The sequence below is a fragment of the Sinocyclocheilus anshuiensis genome, unplaced genomic scaffold (assembly GCF_001515605.1).
Source record: "Sinocyclocheilus anshuiensis isolate Anshui unplaced genomic scaffold, SAMN03320099.WGS_v1.1 scaffold373, whole genome shotgun sequence".
NCBI lineage: Eukaryota > Metazoa > Chordata > Actinopteri > Cypriniformes > Cyprinidae > Sinocyclocheilus > Sinocyclocheilus anshuiensis.
This window is the reverse complement of record NW_015537962.1, coordinates 430,823-439,035: the sequence shown is the minus strand read 5'-3', so window position 1 is coordinate 439,035 and position 8,213 is coordinate 430,823. Positions and strand designations below refer to the sequence as shown.

At 35.2% G+C, this 8,213-nt stretch overlaps 1 pseudogene; it reads right to left on the bottom strand.

Annotated features, from left to right (window-relative positions):
* The window catches only part of LOC107667515 (proline dehydrogenase 1, mitochondrial-like), a 25,068-nt pseudogene that overhangs the window by 4,365 nt on the left and 12,490 nt on the right, over positions 1-8,213 (bottom strand).

Here is an 8,213-nt window from a genome sequence, read left to right as displayed (position 1 = left end):
AACGATAGATAGAACAATAGATAGAACGATAGATAGAACGATAGATAGAACGATAGATGAATGTCATAATTAACTTGCATAATTTAACATTTGTATTCTTCAGCAATTGTCATTTTTATTGAAGAAACAGACTTCCTATAGTCTAGTAAAACCTGGAATTTTAAAGTGTGATTTCTAAAATAACATTTTCTAAAATAAAAAATAAAATAAAATATAAAATAAAATAGTCATGGATTTGTCCATGAATATACATTTCTCTACTTCATCCAGTGTCTAAAAAAAAACAATCACAAATGACTGGAAAAGTTATATAAACTCAATGGTTGAGTTCTGGTAAGAGTTTGAGTCGGAAGCCAAAGACTGGTGGGTAATGATGTCATTATATGGAAAATACTGAGCTCATGAATATTAAATCAGCTCACAGTGACTGTGCTTTTCTAGACTGTCCAGTCATGCTACTTCATTAACATTCATGAGCCAAAGTTGTTTCATTCTGTCTTGGCATTGAAATATCAAGCCAGCATTGTTTGCTTATACATAATCTGAAGTCTGTAGATATCAAACAAATGAAATATTGTAAAACAATTAGACATAACACACATAAAATAACTTAAAAGTAATTAAAAAAACAAAACTAAAGATATAGTTAATTTAAGCCTATATCTGAAATTGTGTTTTAATGTGAGCGAAGGGAGAAATAGGGCAGTATTTTAATATCAGACAACGGGGATGTGGCCTAAAAGTGGGAGTCCATGGCCACCCTGCATCAGACTCTATTGGAATCAGCTGTGAGGGTCTCTTGTGTGTTTTTTGCGATTAGCTCTATTTGTTTTGCGTGGGTGAGTGACCGTTAATGGAGCTGCTGCCCAAGAAGAGCTATCATATGAGTCACTTATGACGCTCCATTTCAGCCTTAGAAAGTAGCAGCCTTTGTAAAAAAGGCAGCTCACTAGGTTTTGGAACAGACTTCAAGAGTGAATTTTACAAGGAAGAATTTGGAACATTTCTTGCCTCTGGTACATTCTGTTAGTGGATTCATATTCTGGGTTGATGAGGTCTTCATATCCAATCTCCGCAGCTCGGCTTCTCTCCTGGTACATGTAAGCCCCCCTTACCTTGGCACCAAAACACCAGCCCTCCCTTCTTGATAACTCGACATCCATGGACACATTATCAAATGCCTCCTGAGCACAGAGAATTCATTACATTGCAACAGAACAGATTTGGAAAAAATGTAGCATTACAACACTTGCTCAGTGGATCCTCTGCAGTGAATGGGTGCCGTCAGAATGAGAGTCCGAATAGCTGATAAAAACGTCGCAATAATCCACATGACTCCAGTCCATCAATTAACATCTTGTGAAGTGAAAAGCTGCATGCATATAATAAATACATCATTAATACAATTTTTTTTTTCAAACCATTGCTTCCGGATAAAATGCGAGTCCTCAATCCATAGTGTTTTTTTCTCCAGCGAAGAGGTTGTCTCATCTGAATCAGGAGAGAAATATGAACAGAACAAGCTCCATTTACAAGTGAAAACAGTCTAAAACTGTTTTAAACAAATATGCCTGTGGATTATCATGTGAGAGGACAGAGGATGGACTTCACTGGAGGAAGATTTATCATGGATTATGGAGTCATATTTTGACGGTTTAAAGTTAAAATGTCTTGATGGATTTACAAACATGAAGCTTTTCACTTCACTCGACAATACTTGATGGACTGGAGTGGTATGGATTACTTGTGGATTATCGTAATGTTTTTATCAGCTGTTTGGACTCTCATTCTGACGGCACCCATTCACTGCAGAGGATCCACTGGTGAGCAAGTGATGTAATGCTAAATGTCTTCAAATCTGCTCCGGTGAGGAAACAAACTCATCTACATCTTGACTGGCCTAAGGATGAGTAAAGTTTAATAAAATTAAAATTTTGGGGTGAACTAATCCTTTAACAAAGGTAATTTTCTGGAACATAAGTTGCAAAGGGTCAAAAATAATGTGTTGTTTACAGAAAAAAATACAGATAAGTTGCATTTGTGTCTAAGTACTATTACATTAGGGAAGAATGTAAAATACCAGTAAATAAAAAGAAATGTACAAACATTATAAACGTATTTTAGTTTCCCCTCACTCTACAAATCCTTTAAATTTAACAGTATTCAGAAATAGGAATTACATATATAAGTATAAAACAAACAAATTATAGTGGCATTATAAACAACATTTATTATAAACACTAAAATCATTTATTTAAAGTGAAACTACCTGGATTTAGCAAATACGCTATACAAATAATCTTGGACTCATGTATCTCTCTCATTCGGCACAAATCCAAATCCTGATCGCTTTGGAATATCAGTTGCAGCACGTTTTTGATGATTAAAAAGCACAAATTGTATTCTGGAAAATACGGTACATACAAAAGGGTAATAGTAGCAAAAACAGCATAATTATTCATAAATGCTAAAGAGAAGCTGGAAAATGGTCATGAATCACTAACTGTTACCATTTTTGGTGCAAGAAACCATGACTAACATTATAAGCAGACCCTGTTATAATAGAAGGTATATGGAGACTCAATGTGTGTGCACTGCATGTGTTTAACTGTCACCATCATCATTTATTTCCTTTCAGGATTACTTACAAAACACAGAAAGATTGCAAGCACCACGGTGTTAAATGTCAGTTTTGATGTTGCATTGTCTAAATGTTATCGTGCTATAATAGCATGTTTTCTGCACAGCATCTAACTGTAGATAAATCCCAGAATAGCATCATGTGAGCCACGTTAACACCATTCATAGGTGTCAGACGCGCGCGCGTGTGTGTGTGCATGTGTGAGGCTCACTTTGAGGTAGCACTGATAGGTGTTAAAAACGACAGCTTTGTCTCGGTTGAAGATTCTCTTCATTTCCAAGTGAGTCTGCTGATAGCAGGCTGGAAATACGTCTGTTCGGCGTCCACCATCAGCCTGACGCCATTTTCCACCGCATGCTGTTCAGGACATGAGAAGCAGGTGGTGAGTTAAAATATGTTAGTTAGCTGACTAAAAAAAAAGATATCACCACAGACAGCGGCATTTTAATTGACGTGGCAACCATCATTCCTGAGATCACCAAGGATTTGTCAACAAATAATGATGCTATAACCTCATCTGCAATAATGACAACGATACAGTGGTGCTAAAGAGTATTTGGACATTTAAAAATATCTCAATGTCATAACAAAATAACAAACCAAGTGAAGAAATATTGCACACGCAAAACACTTCAAAATAAAAGTAGTTTGATAGGTTTAAAGGCTAAAACAATAAATATACTGATCAAAATAAAAATATAACTAACTACACTACTTTTCAAAAGTTTGGGGTTGGTAAGATTTCTTAATGTTTTTGAAAGTCTCTTATGCTTACCAAGGCTGCATTTATTTGATCAAAAATACAATAAAAACAGTAATAATGTGAAATATATTTTTTTATAATTATTTTCTAAAGGGGTCATAAACTGAGAAATCAAAATTACCTTGATCTTTTGACATATATGAGGTCACTGTGCTATAAAACATCCTGTAAGTTTCAGAACTCAAAACTTTCTCATTAGTCTATAAACAGCTTATATTGAAGCCAATCTGCCAAAACGTTGTGGAATGTGTCACTTTATGATGTAATAGAGCGGTTAAACCCCGCCTCCGCAGAAGATGATCAACGCCTGCTTCTACATCACTGCCTGTTTAGCCCCGCCCACCGATTCACACATGTATGCTGCGTCCCAATTCGCATACTGTCCATCCTAAATAGTATTCGAAAATAGAATTAGTATGTCCCAAATCATAGTATGCTGAAAAGAGTATGCCAAAGAATCCCGGATGGTCTACTAGAGATTAAAATTCGAAGTGCAGATCGATGCGCACAACACACTGCGCAGTGGACGAGGATTCGATAAAACTACAAATACGCATAAAAAGTACATGGAGGATATGCGCAACCGACGGACAGGTAGAGAAAGGGATTTGAGTGATAAATAATCAATGTCTAACCTGATGAAAAAATATGAATTTAATGTTATCCACGTTATATTTCATCTGCAGCAACACTGTGAACTTTTATGTTTGGTCATTAACTTTTAAATGCATCATTATGCAAACACAGAGTTGTCGGCATGAATGACCCGCGATGTGCCTCTTTCATTTCTCTCCAATACGGTAGGAAATCAAATTAAACGAAATATGGATGATGTTAACTGTGACAAGATGATTGACAGGGCAGTTCAAACAGTTACAGGATGCACGTAACTAAGCAGGTAACTAAGCAACAGAGTGTCCGTTAAAGACGCAGCTATGACGAAGTAGTATGTCCCAAAGCTTGCCTACTATTCTGCTACATACTCAAAAGTATGTACTTTTTGGCCATAGTATAAGTAGGCGAATTGGGACGCAGCAACAGTGTAAATGCCCTTACCAAAAAAAAGTATACTTCAAGTATATTTTTAAGTATACTTTATGTAGTAAGTATACAAATATCAGTGTACTAGTAGTATACTTGGGCCAAATACAAGGAGTATTGAAATAGTTACAATTTCTAGTATATAAAAGTATACTTAAAGTATAACAGTAGTAAATTTTGAGTACACAAATAGTTTACATATATGTTTTTAGTTTGTGTTTAATGTTTTAACCAAGAGGATACTTTTTTTTTTTTTGCTAAAGTAAGGAAACTTTGCTTCCTTTGCTCCTATAAACAAACTCGCGAGACTAGCATATCTTAGAGGCACGCTGCGCATACGTGCTGCGTCATCCGCCGGAACTGCTTCGTTGTATGACAGTCAGCGGAAGTGAGAGAAAAGTGTTTATTACGTTTGAAATATGGATATTTTTCTTTAAAAAAAACATGGATTCACTACAGGGGGCCTTTATTCATCCCCCGGAGCCGTCTGCGGCACGTTTTATTATGAATGCGCGAGCTTTATTTGACGACTTGTGGACTGTTAAATTGCAACACCCGCTGACTGCAATGATAGAGCTTGGAATGGCCAGGACAATTTTTAATATAACTCCGACTGGATTCGTCTGAAAGAAGAAAGTCATATACACCTAGGATGCTTCGAGGGTGAGTAAAACACAAGCTAATTTTCATTTTTGGGTGAACTAACCCTTTAAGTGAACTTTACGTCATACTTTAAGAATACTACTATGTCCCTATTTAGGTATTAATTTGTATATATTTTGTTATATGAATATCTGAACATACAAAACATCAAAAGAAAGAACAGGGTATCTGATTGTAAACAAAAACATTTTATTCTAGTGTCATGCATTATTTTTTATAAACACTTGAATGTGGGTTAGTTTCATAACTAAATAAAAATAAATAAACAACATTTTTAACAAAAAGCTGAAAGAAGACTATGAATTGGATTCAGAGTGATAATCAAAACATAGATGGAGTCTATCAACACCCCAGAGCTCTTCATGGGTCGACATTTTATTCCATAACGTTACACAGTTTTGATGCTGTTTTATGTAATCTAACACGATCAGACATGTGGAAGCATCTGTTGTTTCGGTTTCTTCTGTACAGAAGATGTGTAATAGCGCCCCCTACCGGATAACAATGAAAACACGGATTCCTGGAGCACAAGTAGCTATAGCTCAAATATATTTAGACTTTTTCTAAGTATAAGTCGAGTATACTTAAATGTCATTTTAAGTATATTTCTGAGAAGTACATAAAAAGTAGACTGAAATATACTTTACTATTTGTAGTTTAAAAGAAGTATACTAATAGCACACTTGAATACATTTTTCGTAAGGGTAGGGCTGCCACCTAATAGTCGACTAACCGTTAGTCGATGAGAAGAGGCTTAGGCGATCAATTTTATTAGTCGCTTAGCTGCAGAAAAAAAACAAATCCCACAGTGAGTGGTGAAGTCCATGACAGACAGATTATTAACAGCTGGTCTATGTGGTAATTACAGTACATCAGACATCCAAACGTTCGTTTCGGTCATCGACCTCAAATGTGGCTTATCATCTGAAACTTGTAAGTAGCAGCAACATTACATGGCTGCTCGCTTGAATGTTAACCTAGAAAAATGTGTGCTATTCAAGTGTTTGTGTGGAGTGTGGAAGCTGAAAAGTAGCGCGCTCACTGCATGACAGTTAACTTAGAGGCACCGGTGCGATCATTTGCATTTAACTTAAAAATACTCTGTCAATACAAAGCATATTCTTTTTGTCAACCTTCAGGACTTTTGTGAAAATCTGCTGATCTTTTGGGTCATATTTCTGCAGAAATATAGAAAATTCTGAAGGGTTCATAAACTTTCAAGCAGCACTGTATTGACATAAGTCACATCACACTGTAGAATGAGTGAAATCCAGCTCCAACTTTAAAAAAAAATAAAGCTCGTATTGTATTCTCCAGGTAACCAATTTAGAGAAAAACTGTTATATGAAATCTCCAAACTTTGTTTGATTTGGTACTTCCAGACTGAGAAACAGGAAGCCTCGAGTCTACTGTGAGTCACACAGCTTGTACTGCTTGTACCAGCAGCCTTTCACAGTGCGACATAAACCCGATACATGTTCCTCACATCAAGTCGACGAGGCGGAACAACTCTCTAACCTCCACACTCTGCTGAAGGCTTTCTCAAAATCGATCTCTGTTACATTCTTCATCCATGACTGTCTGTTAGACCATGACCTTCTGCCACTCTGCATGAATAGCACAGGAGAACACAGCCAATGAACGCACCTTAGCCAAGACGTCCAGGCGCTGATGCATCCTTTTCATCTGCCTTTCCTCTTCTTCAGTGAACTTGGACAGAAGAGGCTCCAGCTGACCAGTCTGTTCAAAAAATAAAATACAAAAGCGAAAGAAATTCAGCATATGAACACATATGGGTGCATTTTCATTTGGGAAGTAATTCTTAATAATAATAATAATAATAAACTTTTAAATACTGTTATTGTTTTGATTTTTTTACAAATGGTTTTAATTATCTTTCAGGTAAAGGGCGCAGTTTTTTTTTCCATTACATTACTTTCTTCTATTCCAGTTTATTATGCAATAAGAAAGCCATTCATAATTTAAAATAACTTATATTTTAAAGGTGTCATGAACTGAGAAATTAAATTTCCTTTTGACATATAAGAGGTCACTGTACTATAAAAACATCCTGCAAGTTTCAGAACTCAAATCTTTCTTGTTGGTCTAAAAACAGCTTATATTAAAGTAATTCTGCCAAAACGCCAGGTTGTAGAATGTGCCACTTTATGATGTAATAGTGTGGCTAAACCCCGCCTCCGCAGAAGAAAGCCATTCATAGGTTGACTTCATAAAGACTGTAAACAATGGGTCACATTTATGACATTATTGTTTGATTGAGCAGCTTCTGGCTTAACAAATGCACGAGTTTGAAGAGGAACTGCTTGTCTGACAGAACAATAGAAGAACAGGGTGTTTTGAAATCCTGTTTGGAAACATGCATTAGCAGTGCTTGTTAAATGTTGTTGCTCATACTTGTAACAATTTGTGATATAAACTAGTGTTACTTTAGTATTAATTGTTATTATAGTGTTTATTAATATTTTGAATTAGCTTTACTTTTATATTTTCAGTTTTCATTTTACTTTGTTTAATTTTGTTATATGCTTGTCATTTTCATTATTATTATTATTTCATTATTTTATTGTAATATACTTTTATTTCAGTTTTAGTTTATTTTCAGTAATTTTAGTGCTTAAACTTAATTCAGTTCTTTTTTTTGTTGTTGTTTTTTTTGTTTAATGTACTTTTCTTTTCTTTTTTAGTTAACGATAATAACCCTGATGTAAACATAAATGACGCCACAAATCATTCATTAGCAATTGCATATCAATGTCCTGAAAATAACCCACAACACATTTCCATTGTGGCTGTAAATTTTGTCCAGTCAAATAAAATTCATAAATTTTGAATGCTGAAATTCACCTTTAAGTCCCACCTTTAAGTAATGCAACAAAAAAATTGAGACTTGTGCTTGCGATGGAAGCCACTTGTTTTTCTTGCTTGCAAAATGTTTCCCAAGAAAAATAAACTATGAATTTTCATAATTGGTGCACTACTATAAAGCACATTAATGTGTATTTGCTAAATGAATGTAACATTTCAAATATGCTTATTTTGTACAGAAAAGCACCACTCAAATTTTGTTCAGGAAAAAAAAAAAAT